We start from the raw sequence: 22,283 nt of genomic DNA, 5'->3' as shown, positions 1-22,283 counted from the left end.
CACACACACACACACACACACACACACACACGAATCCTATTAAGACTGAACTGATCAAGCCCCTGAGGGATCCTTTAATACCAGGACAAAAACCAGTTTATACTAAAAGGATAAAACAAGGATGTGTACTGATTTATTTTTTAATGACTCTTGATTCATTCAGTTTAAATAACTATTGTGAGATCATATCCCTTTTCTTCTCTCTCTCTAAAGTATTTCTTCTATGAAAGCCCTTTTGTGAAATTTTCAATTTTGGGAACCACTGACCTAATCCTGCCTGACTTTGCAGATAAGAAAGTGTAAAACAGTCATATGTTATATAATATGAATGGAATGTGCATATTTTCACAAATGCTAAGCTCCTTTGACTGTAGGCTCCTTGAGGGCTCTGGTCTCTGGTTGTGTCTACTATTTAAGAGAGAGACAGGAAGTGAGAGAGGGAAGAGAGAAGGGGAGGAGAGAGATGAGAAGCATCAACTCATAGTTGCTTCACTTCAGTGTTGATTGACTGCTTCTTATATGTGCCTTGACCCCGGGGGCAGGCTCAAGCCGAGCCAGTGACCCCTTGCTCAAACCAACAACCTTGGGATCATGTTGATGGTCCCTCACCCAAGCTAGCAGCCCTGTGCTCAAGCCAGCAAGCCCACCTTCAAGCTCACAAGCCCACGCTCCAGCTGGTGACCTCAGGCCCCCAAACCGGGATCTCGGCGTTCTGGGTCGATGATCTATCCACTGTGCTGCCACTGGTCAAGCTACTGTTTTTTTATACCCCATAATCCCAGCAGAGAAGGCTCACAATAATTCTCTGTTGGGTCAATGAGTGAAATACTCAGCCCAGGGACTCTAGAATCCTAGTGTGTAATGATATTTGGCCTGTAAACTCCTTGAGGGGACCCTCTGTTCTCTGTTGCCCAGTAGGGCTGATGTTCAGTGAGTGATTGAGCCCACAGGACACACAGAGATCAGGCAGGTCCAGCAAAAGATAATCCAAGAACCTGATGATAGCAGGAGCCACCAGGTACCTCTCTTTAAAAATATATATATATTTATTTATTGATTTTAGAGAGAGTGGAGAGAGAGAGAAGGGGGGAGAAGTAGGAAGCATCAACTCATTGTAGTTGCTTGTCGTATGTGCCTTGACTGGGCAAGCCCAGGGTTTCGAATCAGCGACCTCAGTTTTCCAGGTTGACACTTTATCCACTGCGCCACCGTAGGTCAGGCTTATATTATCTCATTTAATTTGCCCGGTAACCTTGCCAGGAGAGTGATCATTTGGAGCAACAGCAGTTTTGAGATTTTTTTAGGCCCTGGCCAGTTGGCTCAGTGGATAGAGCCTCAGCCTGTCATATGGATGTCCCGGGTTTGATTCCCAGTCAGGGCACACAGGAAAAGCGATTATCTGCTTCTCTCCCCCTCTCTTTCCCCCTTCTCTCTCTCTTCACCTCCTACAGCCAGTGGCTCTATTGGTTCAAGCGTGACCCCAGGTGCTGAGACTAGCTCGGTTGGTCCTAGCCATAGGCCTCAGGTGCTAAAAAAAAAAACCCCAAAACCTTGCTTGATTCAAGCATTGGCCCCAGACAGGGGTGGTTGCCTGGTGGATCCTGGCCACAGCACATGCGGGAGTCTTTCTCACTATTTCCCTTACTCTCACTTAAAAAAAGAAAGAAAGAAAGAAAAAGCACACCTAAATTTAAATTCTCAAACAGTTGTGAGTTTTAATACAGATGAGGGTTATCTTTTCTGCCCTAGTTTCTTTCTTCTTCAGTATAAGGGTAATAATGATGCACAGATTTTGAGATAATTTAAAGTCTCTTGTAGCAATGCTCAGTCATTGAGATCAGTGCTTTTAAAGCATCCTGGCATTTTCAAGTTAAATAAAAAGGAGTAAATTATTTCTCTGAACTCTTCTGCATAGTGTTAAGGTTTCTTCTTTAGGTAGGACTTTATTACCTGCTATGAGGTGCCACTTTTCTCTGAAATAGTATAGTATAAGCTACGGGTTCCAAACCAGTAAGGTCATGAAATCTGTTTGGTGGATGACAGTCTGCCTTTGAAAAAAAAAAAGATAAAAGAAATAAAATAGGATATAAGGTGTCAGAGTGCATAGTGTGTTATAAATAAGTTCATACTAAATGATATTTTTCAATGTACATGACTTATAGAAGAAATATTTGGTCAAATATGATGGTCAAAAAAGTTTGGAAAAATGGTTTGTGAGGGATGCCTTGCACTTTATGGTTCTTAGAAGTATTCATTGACGTGGGTAAAGGGGATGTCTTTTCTGTCATTATGACATGATAGCAATAAGGAAATATGGACCGTGAGCCAATTCTTGCAAAGTGTCAAGTGGGAACGTATTCATGCTGCAGACGCTTTCTCCTTTTGTAAGAGTAATGAAAGTTGGCTTATAAAGAGTGCAAGATAGGCCCTGGCCGGTTGGCTCAGCGGTAGAGCGTCGGCCTGGCGTGCAGGGGACCCGGGTTTGATTCCTGGCCAGGGCACATAGGAGAAGCGCCCATTTGCTTCTCCACCCCCCCCCCTTCCTCTCTGTCTCTCTCTTCCCCTCCCGCAGCCAAGGCTCCATTGGAGCAAAGATGGCCCGGGTGCTGGGGATGGCTCCTTGACCTCTGCCCCAGGCGCTAGAGTGGCTCTGGTCGCGGCAGAGCGACGCCCAGGATGGGCAGAGCATCGCCCCCTGGTGGGCAGAGCGTCGCCCCTGGTGGGCGTGCCGGGTGGATCCCGGTCGGGCGCATGCAGGAGTCTGTCTGACTGTCTCTCCCCGTTTCCAGCTTCAGAAAAATACAAAAAAAAAAAAAAAAGAGTGCAAGATAGCGCCTTGGAGAGGGAGCAACGGCGCACACAGCTGAGGAGCGTGCTGAGTTACAGGGGCTACAGTGGAAGGTGTGGTGGCTCTAACGCCGTGAGTTCTATTCCCCAGGAGGGATCCAGGGGTCCATGGCATGTGGCAATTTGAAGTTTGCTGAGACACAAATCTGAGCACATCCCAGGAGGCCAGGCCTGTGGGCGGGGACATGGTCATTTAACACATGAGTAAGCCACATTCATTGCTTTCCATCTACATTTCAACACTGCGTGCAGTTTTTCTATTGTTTGTCCTAAGAACGCAACTCCCCAATAGTCATAAAGAGCTTGTTTCCGTCTGAAGAATGACCGTGAAGTGAAGGGTGAAGCTGAAGCGAAGCTTGCGATGTGAGGATATGCTGAGAAGGGTAGGCCCTTGACACAGGCGTGACCCCCTGAGGAGCCAAAGCTGCCTCGGCCACCCTGCGTTCTTCAGGTTGGCCAGGGCTGGCAGGGGTCTGCTTTAAACAGGTGTAACTTGCTTTGCTGCCTCTGTTAGAACCTGGGGGTGAGTACTGATTTGAAGCAGTATTCCTTTATCATACAGGTGGGGCAAAAGCAGGTTTACAATTGTTTGTATGGAAAATAATACAATAATAAATAATAACACAAGAATAAACTCTGTGTTTCATGCACTCATAACTGTAAACCTTCTTTTGCTTCACTCTGTATAAACTCTGGAAGATAAAAACTTAGTTTGTAGCCTGACCAGGTGGTGGCGCAATGGATAGAGCATCGGACTGGCATGTGGAGGACCCAGGTTCAAGACCCGGAGGTCACCAGCTTGAGCACAAGCTCATCTGGTTTGAGCAAGGCTCACCAACTTGAGCCCAAGGTCACTGGCTCGAGCAAGGGGTCACTCAGTCTGCTGTAGCCCCCCCCCCCCCCCGTTAAGGCACATATGAGAAATCAATCAATGAACAACTAAGGAACCGCAACGAAGAATTGATGTTTTTCATCTCTCTACCTTCCTGTCTGTCCCTGTCTGTCCCTCTCTCTGACTCTCTCTGTCTCTCTCACAAGAAAAAAAAAAAACTTAGTGTGTAGAAACTTTCATGCGTGTTTAAAAAGAGAACACATGTATGTGTATTGTGTGAGTGGTTTTTTGGTTTATTTCTTTGCTTTTTCCAATACTTCTTGATCAATGCTTTAGGAATTACTGTGTAAAATTCTGATATTATCTGAGTGGTTACACTCTTTTTTTTTTTTGTATTTTTCTGAAGTTAGAAGTGGGGAGGCAGTCAGACTCCCACATGTGCCCAACTGGGATCCACCCAGCATGCCCGCCAGGGGGCAATGCTCTGCTCATCTGGGGCGTTGCTCCATTGTAGCAGGAGTCATTCTAGCGCCTGAGATGGAGGCTATAGAGCCATCCTCAGCATCCAGGCCAACTTTGCTCCAGTGGAGCCTTGGCTGTGGGAGGGGAAGAGAGAGATAGAGAGGAAGGAGAGGGGAAAGGGGGAGAAGCAGATGGGCATTTCTCCTGTGTGCCCTGACTGGGAATTGAACCCGGGACTTCTACACGTCTGGCCGATGCTCTACCACTGAGCCTACCAGCCAGGGCCTGAGTAGTTACACTCTTTAGGATGCTGTGTTGTGTGTCTGAGGTTTGTCCGGAGCTGAGGCCTTCCCACAAGTCTGAAGGGAGAAGATTCGGGGACAGAACAGGGATTGTCAGTGGACAAATCAGGGCCAGACTCTGCTTCTACCTTTGCTTATAGATGAGGACTCTTGAAAAAATTATAATAAAGTCACTTGTGGGTTGACTCACATGCTCTTCTTCTGAAACACTTAAACCGGGTGACTGGGGAGGAAAGGGGGCTCACCCCATCCCCACTCTGCAGTGGTTGTTGAACTGAAGTTAGCATTCTGTTAAGAGTCTGAAGCCATGCCTGACCAGGCGGTGGTGCAGTGGATAGAGCGTCGGACTGGGATGCGGAAGACCCAAGCTCGAGACCTTGAGGTCGCCAGCTTGAGCATGGGCTCATCTGGTTTGAGCAAAAAGCTCACCAGCTTGGACCCAAGGTCGCTGCTCGAGCAAGGGGTTACTCTGTCTGCTGAAGGCCCCTGGTCAAGGCACATATGAGAAGGCAATCAATGAACAACTAAGGTGTTGCAACGCGCAACAAAAAACGAATGATTGATGCTTCTCATCTCTCTGTTCCTGTCTGTCTGTCCCTGTCTGTCCCTCTCTGACTCTCTCTCTGTCTCTGTAAAATAAATAAATAAATAAATAAATAAATAAATAAATAAATAAATAAATAAATAAAAAAGAAGGAAGGAAGGAAGGAAGGAAGGAAGGAAGGAAGGAAGGAAGGAAGGAAGGAAGGAAGGGGGGAAGGGAGGAAGGAAGGAAGGAAAAGAAAGAAAGAAAGAAAGAAAGAGAAAGAAAGAAAGGAAAGAAAAGAAAGAAAGAAAGAAGAAAGAAAAGAAAAGAAAAAAGAAAAGAAAAGAAAAGAAAAGAAAGAGTCTGAAAGTCTGAAGCCATCACCACAACTGTGGAACCGGGAGAAGGAGCAGCAGAGGAGGAGGCATGGCAGGATCAGGACAGGAGAAACTGAGCCTCACTTTTCATTTAAAAAGAAAGTGAGGCTGAGGCTCACCCACTCACGGCTGCACCACACAGGCCGCCAGGAGTGTAACTCTGCTCGCTCGGCTCTGCACATGTGGAGGCCAGGTGGGCCTGTCATTTGAACCATTCTGTCCGTGGAACACGCATCGTAGCTACCCCAACTGTCTATTGTCTATGGTAGATTCAGTGGCCTGGGACCTCCAACACCAGCCAGGTGCCTTGATACAGTCAACCTCCAGGAATGTTAGCTTACTGTGTTCATGCACGATGCTGCAGCTGGCCCTGGGGTGAGGGGCGGTACCAAAATGCACAAAGCATGCTGCTGTTTCCTTGAGGCTCATGGTCCAGGATGGAGACACCTAACTGTGAGTCAGCCGACTGCAGGGTGTGTGAGTTATAAAGGAGGAAGGTCTATGGAAGCACAAAGGACTGAGGGAAGAGTGAGCAGGCAGATGGGGTCCCAGGGGAAGGGGGTGTCAGGCAATGGGGTGCACGTGAGCAGAGCTCGGAAGGCACCAGTTGTATTTGAGGAGCAAGAGTGGAGAGCCCAGGCCGGTTGGCTCAGCAGTAGAGTGTCGGCCCAGCATATGGAAGTCCTGGGTTCAATTCCCACCCAGAACACACAGGATAAGCGCCCATCTGCTTCTCCACCCCTCCCCCTCTCCTTCCTCTCTGTCTCTCCCTTCCCCTCCCACAGCCAAGGCTCCATTGGAGCAAAGATGGCCTGGGCACTGAGGAGGGCCTCTGCACAGGCGCTAGAATGGCTCCGGTTGTAATGGAGCAATGCCCCAAGATGGGCAGAGCATTGCCCCCTGATGGGCATGCTGGGTGGATCTGATTGGGCACATGCGCGAGTCTGTCTGTCCCACTCCACCCCACTTCTCACTTCGGGGAAAAAGAAAAAAAAAGGAGTGAAGAATAGTCAGAAGGAGCGGGGTGGGGGGAGGAGGAAGTTGGGGCTGCAGCCCCCCCATCATTCTGAAAGCTCCTGGGAGCCATCAAAGGGTTTCGAGCAGGTGGTCGGGTATCGGACTGGAGTTTTAGGAAGAGAAGTTAAAGAGAATGGGCTGGAGCAGGGAAGTGCTGTCAGGAAGTGGCTGCAGCGGTCCGGTCAGTTGGATAAATGACAAGGCTTGACCGAGGGCAGTGGAAATGAAATGGAGGTTACTCAAGAATGATTTGTACTCAAAAGCCAATCTGTTAATTTATAATGGCCGTGAACCTGTCCAACCACCGGGGTGATTAGGTCAGCTGGCCAGCACACACCTTTTAAATTGAAGTTCATTAATAATCAAAGGGTTACTGGGTGAGCATGGAGTTAAGGCAAAAGGAGTTGGATGGTCTGAAGATCTTTTATTCCATCTATAGTGGTTTTTGCATCACAGTAACAATAAAGCGTCGTCTGTGGCGAGTTACAGTTCTGTTCTCCGGAGAAATACTTGGCCTGCCACCGCAGGAAGAATTGCTCCCCTGGCCAGCGCTGGAAGGAGCTAGCTGGCAGCATACTGGTGTATTCCAGGATCTTTTGGTTGTAAGAAAAAGGAACTCACTCAGAGATGAGCAAGGAAAATGGGGAATAAATTATAAGGAAGGGGAACCTTCCAACCCAAACAGTAGAAAAGCAGCCAGGCTTCATTCATGGGGCTTAGAATACCTTCAAGGGCCTGAAGGCAGCCAGGCTTCATTCATGGGGCTTAGAATACCTTCAGGGGCCTGAAGGCAGCCAGGCTTCATGGGGCTTAGAATACCTTCAGGGGCCTGAAGGCAGCCAGGCTTCATGGGGCTTAGAATACCTTCAGGGGCCTGAAGGCAGCCAGGCTTCATGGGGCTTAGAATACCTTCAGGGGCCTGAAGGCAGCCAGGCTTCATGGAGCTTAGAATACCTTCAGGGGCCTGAAGGCAGCCAGGCTTCATGGGGCTTAGAATACCTTCAGGGGCCTGAAGGCAGCCAGGCTTCATGGGGCTTAGAATACCTTCAGGGGCCTGAAGGCAGCCAGACTTCATGGGGCTTAGAATACCTTCAGGGGCCTGCCAGAGAGACACGGGGATGCCCCAGTGAATACCGGTTGAGCAGGAAAGGTCAAGTGGGAAGGTAGACACAAGTGGGGGAGGGGAGGCAGAGGGTAGTTCCCAGGGTGGGGGATGGGGTACTTGCCAAAATGCTGTTCTGACTGAGCATGCTCAGTACAAGGTCCGACTACAGGTGCACAATGTAGGTAGAAGGTAGTCATGGAAACGTACCAGGTGCTGAATTGTGTCTTGACAAGGAGGCTGGGGCTACTGGTCTGGAGCAAGCCCTGGACCTGGACCGCCTGCCACCCCCCAACCCCTACTGGTTTAACTACAGGCTGCAAGCGAGGTCCCACCCCCCTACCCCGAGGCAAGTGTCTGGCCTGTGTCTGCCTCTAGCTCAGAGGGTACCTTCAAAGGTGACCCTTTGCCTCTCTGGATCCCAGTTGACCCCTCTCTGAAATCAGGGGTGAAATTAAGGACTCTTCAGCCTTGTCTGTCTGAATGTTTGGAGTGGAAGACAAGGCCACCTTTCTCACCCAGGGGTCCATGTGCTTGGGCCCGTGAAGACAGGACACCCTAGAATGTCCAGAATTCACAATCAGGCGCCTCAAGCTTCCTGAAACACCCTGTCAGTAGACCCCAGTAGAGCGACTCGGGCTGTTTCCAGGGCCTGTGAAAATGTACAGGGCCTGAAAATCTCACAAAAGGAAACTTGCCTTAAAGAAAACGAATGAATGTTTAAGTAAATGCCTCTATACATGTCAAGTTTATGAAATGTTAGATTTGTTCTTTGTAAAAACGTCAATCTGAAAATAATTTATAAATTAGATTTTTCTCTTTGTGTGGGAGGACTACGGGGGAGTCAGCCAGTGGTGAAGCAGATGAGTTTCTAGGGGCCAGAGAATTTAAAAGAAAAAAAAAAAAAAAAAGTTGCTTGCCTTCCCAGGTGGTGGCACAATAGATAGAGCGTTGGAATGCTGAGGTCCCAGGTTTAAAACCCCAGGGTTGCCGGCTTGAGCGCAGGCTCGCCAGCTTGAGTGTGAAATCATTGAAATGATCCCTTGGTCACTGGCTTGAGCCCAAAGGTCGCTGGCTTGAGCAAGAGGTCACTGGTTCAGCTGGACCCCGCGGTCAAGGCATGTATGATAAACAGTCAGTGAACAGCTAAAGTGCCACAACTGAGTTGATGTTTCTCATCTTTCTCCCTTTCTCTCTCTCTCTCTCCCTCTCCTCTCTCGCTAAAAATAAAAAATTGTCTTGATCTGAGACACAGGGGCCTATTACCATCTACTTTGCCTCCTAAGAGGGCCTGAGCATGTGTATCCTTACAGAGGCATAACTGCTCAGGACAGGGTCCTTGTTATACCCGGACAAGAATTCGGGTCATTCACAGGGAGGCTGGATTACAGAACCCTAAAACTCTTCTGGACTCCAGAAGTCCCTAGAACCAGATTCTATCCTCCACATCTCTCCTCTGCATCCTCACCCCCTTCCTCCATCCTCTTGTAAATGTAATTCCATCATCCAGCCTCACCCTGTAATCCCCATGTATGACACGGCAGCCATCTCAAAAAGAAACAACAACAACAATAATAATAATAATACGTATATATTTTTACAGGTACTTTGTCCTCCCCTCTTCCGTCCTTCCACACGCAGTGAGAATCCCTTCTCCCTGACACTGGCCTTTCTGTTCCCATCTGCGTGCAGAGTCCCCTTATAAATGCTCCAGAAAGATGATGGCTTTGACCCCTCTCCTTTCCAGCCTGCCAGTCGGCTCCCCACTGCTGTCCCTGTTTCCCAAGTACTGAAGCCAGAAGAGAGAAACTGATTGGTCTAGGTTAGGTCAGGGGCCTTTCTTTTTTTTAGCAAGAGATTGAGAGACAGAAGAGAGGGAAAGACAGGAAGGAAGAGAGAGGAGAAGCATTAACTCATACTTGCGGCACCTTAGTTGTTCATTGACTGCTTTCTCATATGTGCCTTGACTGGGGGGCTCCAGCAGAGCAAGTGACCCCTTGCTCAAGCCAGTGACCTTGGGCTCAAGCCAGTGACCAGGGGGTCATGTCTCTGATCCCACACTCAAGCCAGTGACCCTGCGTTCAAGCTGGTGAGCCTGCGCTCAGACAGGTGACCTCAGGGTTTTGAACCTGGGTCATCAGCGCCCCAGGTCAATGCTCTATCCACTGCACTTCCACTGATCAGGCAAACTGATATTTTCTATTCTAAGCTATTTCCTTTTTATGAAAGCTGATCAGTCTCACAAATTTCATAACCTACTGCATTGTGACCTGTGGTGTGAAAAGCAGCCTAAACAATCATCCAGACTCCCTGCCATGAGCTGCAAGCCCTCTCACCATCTACCTGTATGCAGCTTATCTTTAACCTCCCCCACAACCTCCCCCCATAAAGTTTCTCTCCCCGAAGCCATGTCCCTCTTTCTCCACCGTATTTGGAGAACTCTTACTCATCCTTTAAAGCCCAGCTGTAAAGTGTTCCTCTTCTCCTCTCTTCTTGGCCAAACCTGCCTGCTTCCTCCTATGGCCCTCAAAACACTGCAGGGACACCCGGTGACTGCAGGCCTCCACTTCCAGCCTGCTCTAGGGCCAGCCCCCCCAGGCCCACAATAGATAGTATTTTCATTGAACCACTCTTAGTACGTTTCTGATGACATTGAGCAAATTAGCATCACACAAATGACGGTGCTGCAAATGAGCGGTGTGCAGAGTTGGGGGGTGTCGCTGGCAGGTTTCCTGTCAAGGGAGCCACGTGCTACAGAAAAAGGCTCCCTCCCCCCGCGGGCAGCTGTCTCACCCGCGCGTCCATCACAGGTACAATTTGCACCGGAACTTGCCGCCCGGGCTCATTACCGTGGTTCATTTTAGCTGCTCTGGTTTCTTTTTTGGCTTTTCTACTCTTTTCATTTGTTTGTGTTGATGGAGACAACCTCGAGAGAAATGGAGCTTTAGGCAGTGCAGATAGAAAGGCCTCTATATCTGCACCCGCCCTGCCCCTGCGGGAGGGGGTTTCCTTTCTGAAGTGGTACGGAAGGAGGGTTTTGAGGTTTCTGAATATTTGCTTCTAAGTATCTAAGTAAGAGATTTGTGTGCCCACATGTGTACTCTCTTGGCAAGGTAGCGATCCGACAAAATATTTTCTGGTTGATTTTGCCTGTTTAGTTTTGAGGAGGAGAAGAATCGACGCCTTGGTTAAATTGTACTGAAATACAATGGCTGTTTTTAAAATTTGCTGTTAACTTCAGAATTGAAGCTAGTGTGGTTCCCAGGCCCAGCCTCTTGGGAGTTGCTGGTAGATTGTGCTGTGAACTGTAACCGGAAAAGAAAAAAAAATTAGACACGAGCAAAACCACTTAAATTATTCCTTCACCAATATTCTCACATCTGTGTTTGTCGACGGCTGTGTAGCTAAAGCGGGTGGGCTGACTTGGTTGTGGTGTGTGCATGTTTGGGGGAGGAAAGTGGCAGGGAGCTGAAGACAGGCTGCAAACAGATCATTACTGCCGAGAGCGACAGATAGTATAATAGAGGTATGTAGCACATGGGTAGAGAGAAAGTCATTTATTCACTTGAAACAGTATTTTTCAAATGAGGGTCACCCCCATTAGTGGATCATGAAATCCATTTACAGGGTGGCTAATAGCATTTTTTAAAGTAAAATGCAATAGAACGAAGTATGTCAAATTGCATCCTCCATAGTAACTTTACATTTTTTTTACATATTGATTTTTTTAGAAAGAGAGGAAGTGAGAGAAAGGGAGAGAGAGCTTTGTTGTTCCACTTTCGCACTCATTGGTTGATGTGTGTGTGTGTGTGTGTGTGTGTGTGTGTGTGTGACAGAGACAGAGAGAGGGATAGATAGGGACAGACAGACAGGAAGGGAGTAGGATGAGAAGCATCAATTCTTTGTTGCGGCACCTTAGTTTGTTCATTGACTGTTCCTTGACTGGGGGGGGGGGGGGAGGCTACAGCAGACCGAGTGACCCCTTGCTCAAGCCAGCGACCTTGGGCTCAAGCTGGTGATCTTTGCTCAAACCAGATGAGCCCATGTTCAAGCTAGTGACTTTGGGGTTTCAAACCTGGGTCCTCCACATCCCAGTCTGACACTCTATCCCCAGCGCCACCTCCTGGTCAAGCTCATTGGTTGATTCTTGTATGTGCCCTGACTGGGAATGAAACCCACAACCTTGGCTTATGGGAATTACACTCCAACCAATTGTGCTACCCAGCCAGGTTTATGTGGGGTTTGTTTGTGTTTTTTGTTTGTTTGTTTGTTTGTTTTTACATAGTGTTTTCCTAAGCCATTGTTTCAGTTATATATTTATTGCATTGCAATGTGAAATCTGTTTCTTGGGAGTGAGTCTCAGGCAAACATGTTTGAAAGCCACTGTTGGAGGGGATGAAAGAATGCTTCCCAGAGGAGGTGGCATTTGAGCTGGGCCTTGGAGAATGGTGGACTTGCCCCAGAGGAAGAAGGGCATTCCAGGCAGAGGGCAAGGAATATGGCCAAATCAGAAGCAGTTTGTTTGGGGGCCAGATGTTCTCTGTAATTGAACCACAGGGCATTGGGAGGAAGGGCTGGAGATGCACTTGGGGAGGAAGGTGGAGCTCATTAATGAACCTTAAAAGTACACATGTGGGTGCCTCAACTCTCCCCAGAAATCCTACTTCTCTGGTGGTGGGTTTGGCCTTGGGAACCTGTATGTCTGATAAGCTTCCTCCAGCAGTGAGGTGCTGACAGGGATGTGACAGAACCAGCTGCAGGTTTTAAAAAGGTGATTCTGATAGACAGTTGGTTGAATGGAAATAAAAAAGATGAGGACCTGAATTTAGGGGAAGGCAGTTGGTGGAAAAAAGGGACTGGACTTGAAGGAGGTTTTGGAGGTGGGGTGCATGGTTTAAGGCAGATGGAAGAATGAGAAGGAAGTCCAGATAGCCCTAAAATATCTAGGGGGTTAGTCTGTGAATAGAGACGAGAGAGAAGATCAAATTCCAAAGCGGAGATAATTACTTGACTTTGGGTTTGTGCCCATGGTGGGGCAGGGATAATTCATCAAGTTTTCACCATGTCCCGTGTGAACATGCCCTTTGTTCCGATTGCCCCTTCCTGAACAACCTCCCGATTGTCTGAGACCTGACTCATGTTCATCTAACTCACAAGGGGCTGGTAAATACACCCACTTGCTAGTTGATTGGTATGATTTACGGCACAAGAGATGTATAAACCTTTTTGGGTACAAGAGTACTTGTATCTTTGCTCAGGGTGTCACCTTTATAGTTTCAGAATACCTGGCAAGTGGAACTAGTAATGAAAAGATTTAGGAAAGAGAATTGTATGGTCTGAGGAGTATTTCATGTGGACTCTTAAAATACCTGATCAATTTTCCTGTGCTCAAGTAAGAATGTGGCTCTTAAAAAAATTTTTTTTTATTATTATTGAGAGTCAGGGAGACAGAGAGACAGAGTTCCGTATGCACCCTGTCCACCCAGCAGGCCCCCAACAGGGTGATGTGTGTCTGCCCATCTGTGGCCACTATTTCGTTGCTCAGCAATCGAGCTATTTCAGCGCCTGAGGCAAGGCCATGGAACCATCCTCAGCACCTGGGGCCAACTTGATCTAACCATTCAAGCCATGGCTGTGGGAGAGGGAGGGAGGAAGGGAGAGAGAGAGAGAGAGAGAGAGAGAGAGCAAGAAAGAGAAAGAATGGGGGGGTGGCATGGAGGAGCAGATGGGTGTTCTCCTGTGTGCCCTGACCAGAAATTGAACACCAGACTTTCACACGCCAGGCTGACGCTCTACTGCTGAGTAAACCAGCCAGGGCCAGAATGTGGCTCTTTAGTGACCAAAATATATACTTAAGGAGGGCCTGCTTCCTTGTTTTGTGTTTCTGTTTTTGTTTCCCCTCAGTGTTGAAGCTGTATCTTGGTGCCTGCTTAGGACTTACTTATTTCTTTGCTTCATCTTGTATTTACAAGTCATCTTCTGGGGATGATTACTTTTTCTTTTATTTTTTAAAAATATTTTATTTTTATTGATTTTACAGAGAGCGGAGGGGGGAAGAGAGAAATATCAACACATAGTTGCTTCATTTTAGTTGTTCACAGCTTGCTTGTCATATGTGCGTTGACCTGGCAAACTCAGGGTTTCCAGCCGGGGGCCTTAGTGTTCTAGGTCGATGCTCTATCTACTGCGCCACCACAGGCCAGGTGGATGGTTACTTTTTCAGGGTCTTCCCTCCTGGGAGGTTCATTTTCAGAAAGGACACTGACATTTATTGAGCAAGCCCCTTTACATGGGTACCCTACCCTATCTTAGAGGCTGGCTTTCTCACCAAATCCTGAGGGTGCTTTATAGATGCACCTTGCAGCCTGGGAGATCTCTCTACTGCCTCTACAGCCCACCAGCCTTCATCCTCCAGGGTCGGGGTCATGGTGGAATGGAAGGAATGCTCTGTTTTGGAGAGTTCTAGTTCTGGCAGAGCGCCATGGGGGGCCTGGGAGCTGGTGAGAGCTGCCTCCCAGCTGTGCCTCCCAGCTGTGCCTCCCAGCCATGCCTTCCAGCCCACTGGTGCCCTCCTATCCTGATTACTGTCCTCCCCCTCACTCTGGGGAAACAGGCTAGATGTGTAAGACTGCAAGGCCAGTGGGAGTGCTGAATGCCTCTTTTTAAAAAAGAAAAACAGTTCTGCTTATACTCCTTCTGCTTGTACTAGAAACTTGTAGGAGTTCAGATTTTTATTTTAAAGTCTGTCAAGGAAAATAAGCAGCTTGAATTATGTCTAAGCTAGAATAGCCTTAGTCTCTACAGAGATGATTTAAAGTGTTTATTTGTGTATCAAATAAAATAATATAGGCAGAGTACTGAAAACATTTGTGATCACTTCAAATAAATTGCTTGTTTACTACTGCTTTGAAAACAATTCCATATTACTTCTATAATAATAGTAGTAACCACAACAATAATGGCAATTATTGCATATTTACTGAATACCAGGCACTAGAGCCAGGGTTTTGTATACCTATTATAATTCAACTGTCCCCCTTCCAACCTGAGATATAAGTATTGTGACTCTCATTTAACAGATGCGGAAACTGAGGTAGGCAAAGTTAAAAAAGTAGGCCAAGATTACATGGCTATAAAGGGGCATTGCTAAAGCTCTAATGGATGGGAGAGGGGGGACACTAAAGCCTAAGGCTGTGATTAATTGGGTAATGGTTTTATGTGGTCCAGGGGACTTAATTGTGCTCTCTTAATACAGAGTGGGCAAAAGTAGGTTTACAAGTGTTCATGTGGAAAAATAATACAATAATAAATAATAATACAAGAATAAAGTCAGTTTCGCGTACTCACAACTGCCAACCTACTTTTGCCAACCCTGTATATAGGTCTAGATAGAGACACACGCACTTTTATTTATTTATTTTCTCCTTAAGTGAGAGAGACACACACACACACACACACACACAGAGACAGGAAGGGAGAAAGATGAGAAGCATCAACTCGTTGCATCACTTTAGTTGTTCATTGACTGCTTCTCATACGTGCCTTGATGGGGGCTGGGGGGGGGCTCCAGCTGAGCCAGTGACCCCTTGGTCAAGCCAGCGACCATGGGATCATGTTGATGATCCCACACTCAAGCTGGCGAGCTTGTGCTCAAGCCAGTGCCCTCGGGGGTTCAAACCTGGGACTTCAGTGTCCCAGGTGGATGCTCTATCCATTGTGCCTCTGCCAGTCAGGCTCGTTTCTTGTATTCTTATACACCCTGTGGACGGGGCTGCTTCTCTTTCCTCACACAAATATTGGTAGGGAGCTAACTAGATACAAAATACTCTGCGAGGCCCTTAGAGAGTGGGGAGCCCGTCAGGAGTTTCCTACCCAGGAGGAACACAGGAGGGAGATATGGGGTTGAGTCACCTGAGGTTGCCACCGGGAGTTTCCTTGGGAAGATTTCACATGGTTCAACCTGACACACGGTAAAATAAGGCGCAGTGATAAACATTTTACATGCACTAGTTCCTGAATCCTTAAAATAGCTTTTAGACATGGGTACTATAATTACCCCCATTTTATAGAAGAGGACGTTGAAGTGCTGAGGGGTGAAGTGACTGGCCTGTAACCACACACCTGGTGTGTGACAAAGGTGGACTTTGAACCCAGGTCAGTCTGAGTCCAGAGCCAGTATGCTAAAGCCCCAGCATGTAAATAGTCCTCGAGCAGTACAAATAAAAGTATACACCTTATTTATGCACATTGAAAATTCTTACATTTTTATGTCACAACCACTACGTTGAGCACTTGCTAACTTACCTGGTATATTTTGGTTTTCCTGTGATTTGGACACATCTGGTCATGCATATCACCACCTCAGCTCTCACATTTGTATTCAGTCCTTCTGAGAATGGCCAGCCAACAAGGGAAACATTTGGAGGAGAGCACAAAAAAAACAAAATTTCACTTTTAATTGTTCTGTGGTGCTGGCTGGAGAGCTCAGTTTGTCAGAGCATCGTCAGGAAGTGCAGAGGTTGCCGGTTCGATCCCCGGTCAGGGCACATGCAGGAGCAGATTGATGTTCCTGTCTCTCTCTCTCTCTCTCTCTCTCTCCCCCTCCATTCCTCTCTCTAAAGTCAATAAAATATTTTTTAAAAATTGTTATGTGGACATTGGGCCTGTTTATTTGGAGGCCCAAACTCATGCTAGAACATTTCAACTATAATTACCTCTTTTTAGTTCTGTGTCCTGTCGCTCTTCTTTCTAGGTCACCTACACAGATAGGAACCATAGGAGTGACCATTTAATTGTACATAATTAAATTGTAGGCAATACAATTAAAGTTGTTTGTGTATATTAAGCTATTTTAAACACTTTCCTCTTAAAAAGTTTCCTAATCTTACATGTAGATACAAAAATCCGGTCTATATAAACCATTAATTTAAATTTTACATACACAGCATATTCTTTATTTAAAATGTTAAGTTTTTGCCTAACCATGTGGTGGCACAGTGGATAGAGCGTTGGCCTCTGACACTGAGGACACAGAGGTCACTGGCTTGAGCATGGGTGCTGGCTTGAGCAAGGGGTCACTGGTTCAGCTGGACCCCCTGGTCAAGGCACGTATGAGAAAGCAATCAATGAACAACTAAGGTGTCACAAGTATGAGTTGATGCTTCTCATCTCTCTCCCTTCCTGTCTGTCTCTCTCTCACAAAAATAAAAATAAATAAATAAAATGTTAAGTTTTATAATCACAAGGGGAAAATTAAGAGGTTTTTTTTGTTTTGTTTCATGATTTCAATTTTGGTGGTGCTTGGTGAAACAAAAATTCTCCCAACTGCTCCCCCAATATTTTTCAGCCTCCCAAAATTTTAAATTAGATATGACACCTGGCATTCTCAAATTAGGTCTTCAAGAAGTAGAGGGTTGTCCCCGCAGCCTATGCCACAACACTGAACCCTATTTATATTCAAACATCAAGGACTGCTTGGTTTCCAAGATCTTTTTCAGGGCTTGAAGAGAGGTTGAGTTTTAGAATCAGCCTGACCTGGGTTTCCCCTGCCACTCCTTACTAGACTAATGACTCCGGGCAAATTATTAAAACCATTAGGAGGGTTATCTGCAAAATCAGTAGAACTAAGCCTTATTCTCCAGGTTTACTTGAAGGTTCAGTCGATAATGTATATAAGTATATGTATATAGGAGGTACTTAGTAGGGCCTTAATAAATGTCAGCGCTCTTTGGGCATTCTTTAAAAAGCCTGCAATATGCATACCCTTTATGGGTATGTGAATTCAGTTTTGTTAGGTGATCTCTTCTAGTCAGATTTGTGTTTCTTCGGGCTTTTGGCAGACTTGGGAGAATAGCTTTCTGAAACCATTAATATTTCATTGGAGCAGTGGAGCAACAGCTGTAAAACTTGCCTGGTGGGTCCTAATTGCAATGAATAATCCATGGACTCTTGAAATTTAATTCTTCAAAATGGGTATTATAATTAAATTCCAACCAATCCAAGGGCATTTTAAAACGTGTTTAAAAATTTCCCAAGCCAATTAGAAAACTGGTTGGTCCAACTGTCAAGTGTAGAAAAATATGCTAATTTATGCAAAGACTACTGTTCCAGGAAGGCCTTGGCTGGCTGTGAAACACATGGGAAAAAACACCTCGATGATACTATGTGATTCAAAATCACTGAATGTATTTTTAAGGAATGTTTAAATACATTCATTGTGAAGGACAGAGCGGCAGTTACTAGAACAGGATACGGTTTGCTTTTTCAAAAGATCTTCTACCTTAATTATGACAACATTGTATGCTAACCTTGACATTTATTTTTTGCAGTACGGTATAGTTACAGTATCCTTACCTAAGCAAGGTGCACTACCATTACCATTTTTTTCTTTTGAGATGAGAAGCATCAATCATTAGTTTTTCGTTGCGTTGCAACACCTTAGTTGTTCATTGATTGCTCTCTCATTTGTGCCTTGACCACAGGCCTTCAGCAGACCGAGTAACCCCTTGCTCGAGCCAGCGACCTTGGGTCCAAGCTGGTGAGCTTTGCTCACACCAGATGAGCCCGTGCTCAAGCTGGCGACCTCAGGGTCTCGAACCTGGGTTTCGAGGTTTTTTTTGTTTTGTTTGCAAAAAAAACTGCATCCCAGTCTGACACTCATCCACTGTGCCACCGCCTGGTCAGGTCCATTACCATTTTTGATGCTAAGAGAATATAGAACCTAAACAATAATTTTGTGTAAATAATTTAAATCTAGGGATAATTTTATTTAGAACTCATTAAATATCTAGGGAAGATGGTTTTGAGTATCCTGTTTATCACAGGACCCCATTGCTATATGCATTACAAACTAATTTATAATAATTTTGTAACATGTCTTGGGGCTTCCATATGTATTTTTAAAAATCTGCATCACACTCTTGTACAAATCATCCTTTACCTATCTTTAATGTTTATTTAAACTAAAAGATAACAAAACTCCCACTATAATTTCATGGGCAATTACAGGGAAAAGAAATGTATGTAGTTAATCTTGACCACAAAGACATCTTTCTTCCAATCCACACTATCCTAGTTAACATTTACTTAAGCGCCCTCAGTATGCTAGGTGGTTTATGGAGACTCCACAATGAGATTCGAGATTTCAAATGGGTGGTAATTACATTTAAAAGGCTGGGTAGCTTCTTTTAAAGACGGAGGATTATGTAATGAAAGTTCCACGAATGTGGCGACAAAGGATATCTACATATAAAGAGAAGGCTGTAGGAATTGGATGTTTTGAAAGTGACTTGGTTCCTCACCTTCATTTTGGCCGCTAAAGTTGTTTTATTTTTTTCTGTTTAATGTTGATATTACAAGTTTCACAGCATCTCGGAATAGAAAGAGGTCTAGTAAAGGAAAGCTTGGTACAATTAAAAGTTAGAATGAATTAGTTATTTGCCAAATAAGTTAAAAGTGACGTTTTAGTTGTTTTTTTTTAAAAAAGCATACGCAAAAAAAGTATTTACTGGGCTTGTTCTAATTAGAGTCCTAAACAAATAAATTCTTAACCCCCCCCCCCCAAGCTAAAACTGTGTGTGTGTGTGTGTGTGTGTGTGTGTGTGTGTGTGTGTGTGTGCAGGGCGCCTGCAGCGAATAGCACGTTATCTTGTAGATTTTAATTTTTAAAGAGCCAAATAAACCTGTTTCTTGAGTATACCAGTACATGTCTGAAGTTAACAAAAAAATCCCAAAGGACACAGGAATTAACATCTTTGGAGCTTGATTAAAAAAAATTATTTTTAATTAAAGATATCTTAATCTTCACATTTTTTGCTAGGCGAGAACCGAAGTTTGGAGGTAGACGAGCAGGCGAGCGGTTTGCCCGGGCGCAGAGCATGAAGGCCGGGCGGGCGCGGGGAGCGGGCGCCCGCCGCCCGGCGCGGGGGTGAGCGAGAGAGAGAGAGCGGAGCGCGTGTGGCCGGCGCCGCTCGGCCGGGAGCTCCCGCGCCCGCGCCCCGCGCCCCGCGCCCGCCGCCGCCGCCGCCGCCGCCCCTGGTGCGATGGCGCAGAAACCCCGTTGACAAGGCACTGCTTTTTCATGACGGTGAGTTTCCCTTTGAGTGTATTATAATTTTGTGATAAAAATTTCAAGGAGAAAAAAAAAAAACACACAACCTCCTTCCTCTGCCTCTTTCCTTCGGGGAGGGGACAAGCGAGGGAGGGGGAACTGGAGATCTATCTCCAGACAGACAGAAAAGAAAGAGGAGCAAATTAAACACCGACTTGCCAAAACCAGGATATTAGGTTTCAGCCCAGAGAGCTATTGGCTAAGGCTGTGTTTTTTTTTGGGGGGGGGGGGGGGTTTGTGGGTGGGTGATGGTGGTGGTGGGTGGATGTTTAATGGACACGGAGAAAAGGGGAATCGAGTGTTTATGCCTTTCCCAGCGCCGCCCGGGCCCGGGAAGACCAAGTTCAGTGTCGCGGGCGGGGGCGCGGGCGGGCAGGGGTGGCGGGGCCGGGCCGGGGGCGCCGCGGCGGGGTGGGGGCCCCGGCGCCTTTTTTTTTTTTTTCCTTTTCCGCGGATGCAAATTTCTGGAGCGGGGAGAGGGAGAGCCTGGGAAGGGGGGTGGCGTGGCCGTTGGTGGTAGGGAGGAGAGGGGAGGGAAGCCTTTTAATGACTCATTGATTGAGCCGGTTTAAAATTAGTTGTGTGCGCGAGTGTGAGTGTTTTCCGCCCCCCGGAGCCGCCGGGAGCCTGGAAGGAGGGAGCGGGGCTCGGCGAGGGGAGGACGGCGCGGCGGGGCCGCGAGCAGGGGGCAGGGAGGGCCAAGAGTGACGGCGGGCGAGGAAGAAAAATCAGCTTTTCCAATCTCCTCCCCTCTGCTTTCCCCCCCTCGTTTCTTTTCTCTCTCGGAAGCTCTTGGGTGTGAATCGCATTTTCTTTCTTCTCGGCAAAATGGACCCCGCGTCTCGGGAGGGGGAGGGGAGAGGGTGGGGAGAGGCGGCGGCGGGGACCGGGTTTAATTTTCAGCCTGGTTTCCTCCTCGCCGCTTCCGCGGGCGGCCGCGGCCGGGAGAGCTCGGGGCCGGCCGCCCGCCCTCCGCGGCCAGCGCCCCGGCCGGCCTCTCGGCGCGCGGCTCCCGGCGCCCCGTGCCTGCCCGCCGCCGACCCGGAGCAGCGCCGAGGACCCGCGGCCGGGCCCGGACGAGCCCTCGGCGCGCGAAGCACCCGCGGCCGGGCCGAAGAGAACAGAGACCTCGGCGGCACCGTTTTGGCCGCGAGCGCGCCCCCCGAGTCGCCCCGAGTGCGGGGTCTTGCGGAGGGGGGTGGCGGCGGCGGTTGGAAGGTGCTAAGATGGCGCTGGGCCTGGCCGGTCGCCAGGGCTGGTGGCGCAGTTGCTCCGCGGGCGCCATCTTCCCTGGCGGCGCGGGCGGCGCCCTTCATGGGCGGCTCGCCGGTCCCGGCGCCGTGCGGTTCGGGGCGCAGGGCAGCCTCGCTCCGGGGGCTGCCAGCGGGGCCGGGGCCCGCGGAGCCTTGTTCCTAGAGGCCGGCGAGACGGGGCCGCCGGCCCGCAGGGGAAGGGGGGGCTCGGCGGCAGCCTGGTCCTTACGACCGTGGGGTGGGCGGCGGGGCCGGCCGGGCGGCTGGTGGCTTCCCTCCCTGAGCCCGCGTCCCCGTGCCAACACGGGTGAGGGGCTCCGTCTTCTCTCCCCAGGCCTAGCCGGGGCCAGGGCACTAAGCTTTTCCTTTATCCTCTACCAATTAATTTTGAGAGGGCAGTCAAACCAGGTTACAAAAATGCAAAAGTGAATTGACAGTATCGTAGCTCTACTACGTTAGTTTTATTTTTTTAGTTGGTTGTGTTTTAAAATAACTTTGGAGATCTAATTGTCAAATTGTGGGAAGATAATAGGCTCCAGTAATTTGAAACTTCTTGTTGGCTTTCATATTACCCCCTCCCCCGTAGTAATTTAAAAAGTGTCTGAACTCTGATCTGAAAAATTAAAATTGCTTTGAAACACTTCGAGACTTTCTTGTTTACTTTCCCTTTCTTAAAAAAGAAAAAACACACAAACTGCCCTGTGTTTTGGGTCGTCTTTCTCATCAATGTAAGTAAAGCTTCTTCCTGACTCAGAAAAGTAATAAAGTGTTTCCTTTCCTTTGCAATATAAGTATCTGCCCCGTAGTGGCTGCATACTAAAAGATGTGTAGGTTTTAACTTCGTTTTGTTACTGAAAAAAATGACTGGGAGGAGGAGGAAAGCCTGTAAAGCTCTGGTGTCTTTAGGAGTCTGCAGAGATGGAAAGGAAATAGTTAATTCCCAGGGCATAAAAGTAACAGTGGCACCAGTAAGTGTCCCTCCCTGTGTTTAAAAAAAATCCAATGTATATTATGCCAAGAACTGCTCCATACTTTATTGAACTACTGTTTGTTGTTATCAGCCCTGCAGTATTGATTTTATTATTTCTAGCAGGGAAGGAACTAATGTTAATCAAGATCAACGAAATGTTCAAGATCGTGCGGTTTTAAGTGGCAGAATTGACATTGGATCCCCCAAAAGCCATGCTCTTGGCTCTGCACCTATGGTTTCCAAATTTGAGCACTTGGGGAGATGTTTATAGATTTGCAACATCACCTCTTCATTTTTTGTTAGGGCCAGTTGGTTTTTTTTAGAAGGTCCAATGTGTTAGGACAGTCTCAATTTTATAAACTCGTCAACTTCTTGATGCCCCTAACTCCAATTTTGAAATTCTGACCCACCCACAATCTCCTATATCTGAATATGTAGCAAGAGGCCAAAGCTCTCCAGGTGATGCCTGTGTGTCGCAGGTATGCT

At 47.3% G+C, this 22,283-nt stretch overlaps 1 protein-coding gene across 4 annotated transcripts in view; it reads left to right on the top strand.

The window, feature by feature from the left end:
* The window catches only part of BICRAL (BICRA like chromatin remodeling complex associated protein), a 105,144-nt gene that overhangs the window by 13,886 nt on the left and 68,975 nt on the right, over window positions 1-22,283 (top strand). For 2 of the 4 annotated variants that reach the window (XM_066359394.1, XM_066359388.1), the window contains exon 2: window positions 19,284-19,550. The gene's annotated coding sequence lies outside the window, so the exon portion shown is untranslated. Of the gene's footprint in view, window positions 1-3,032; window positions 3,052-19,283; window positions 19,551-19,870; window positions 19,917-22,283 lie in introns of those variants that run through there. The other 2 variants (XM_066359389.1, XM_066359392.1) reach the window with 2 other exon arrangements.

The sequence above is a fragment of the Saccopteryx leptura genome, chromosome 1, assembly GCF_036850995.1.
Source record: "Saccopteryx leptura isolate mSacLep1 chromosome 1, mSacLep1_pri_phased_curated, whole genome shotgun sequence".
Classification (NCBI taxonomy): domain Eukaryota; kingdom Metazoa; phylum Chordata; class Mammalia; order Chiroptera; family Emballonuridae; genus Saccopteryx; species Saccopteryx leptura.
The sequence above is the reverse complement of the archived record's forward strand: the minus strand, read 5'-3'. Positions and strand labels throughout refer to the sequence as shown.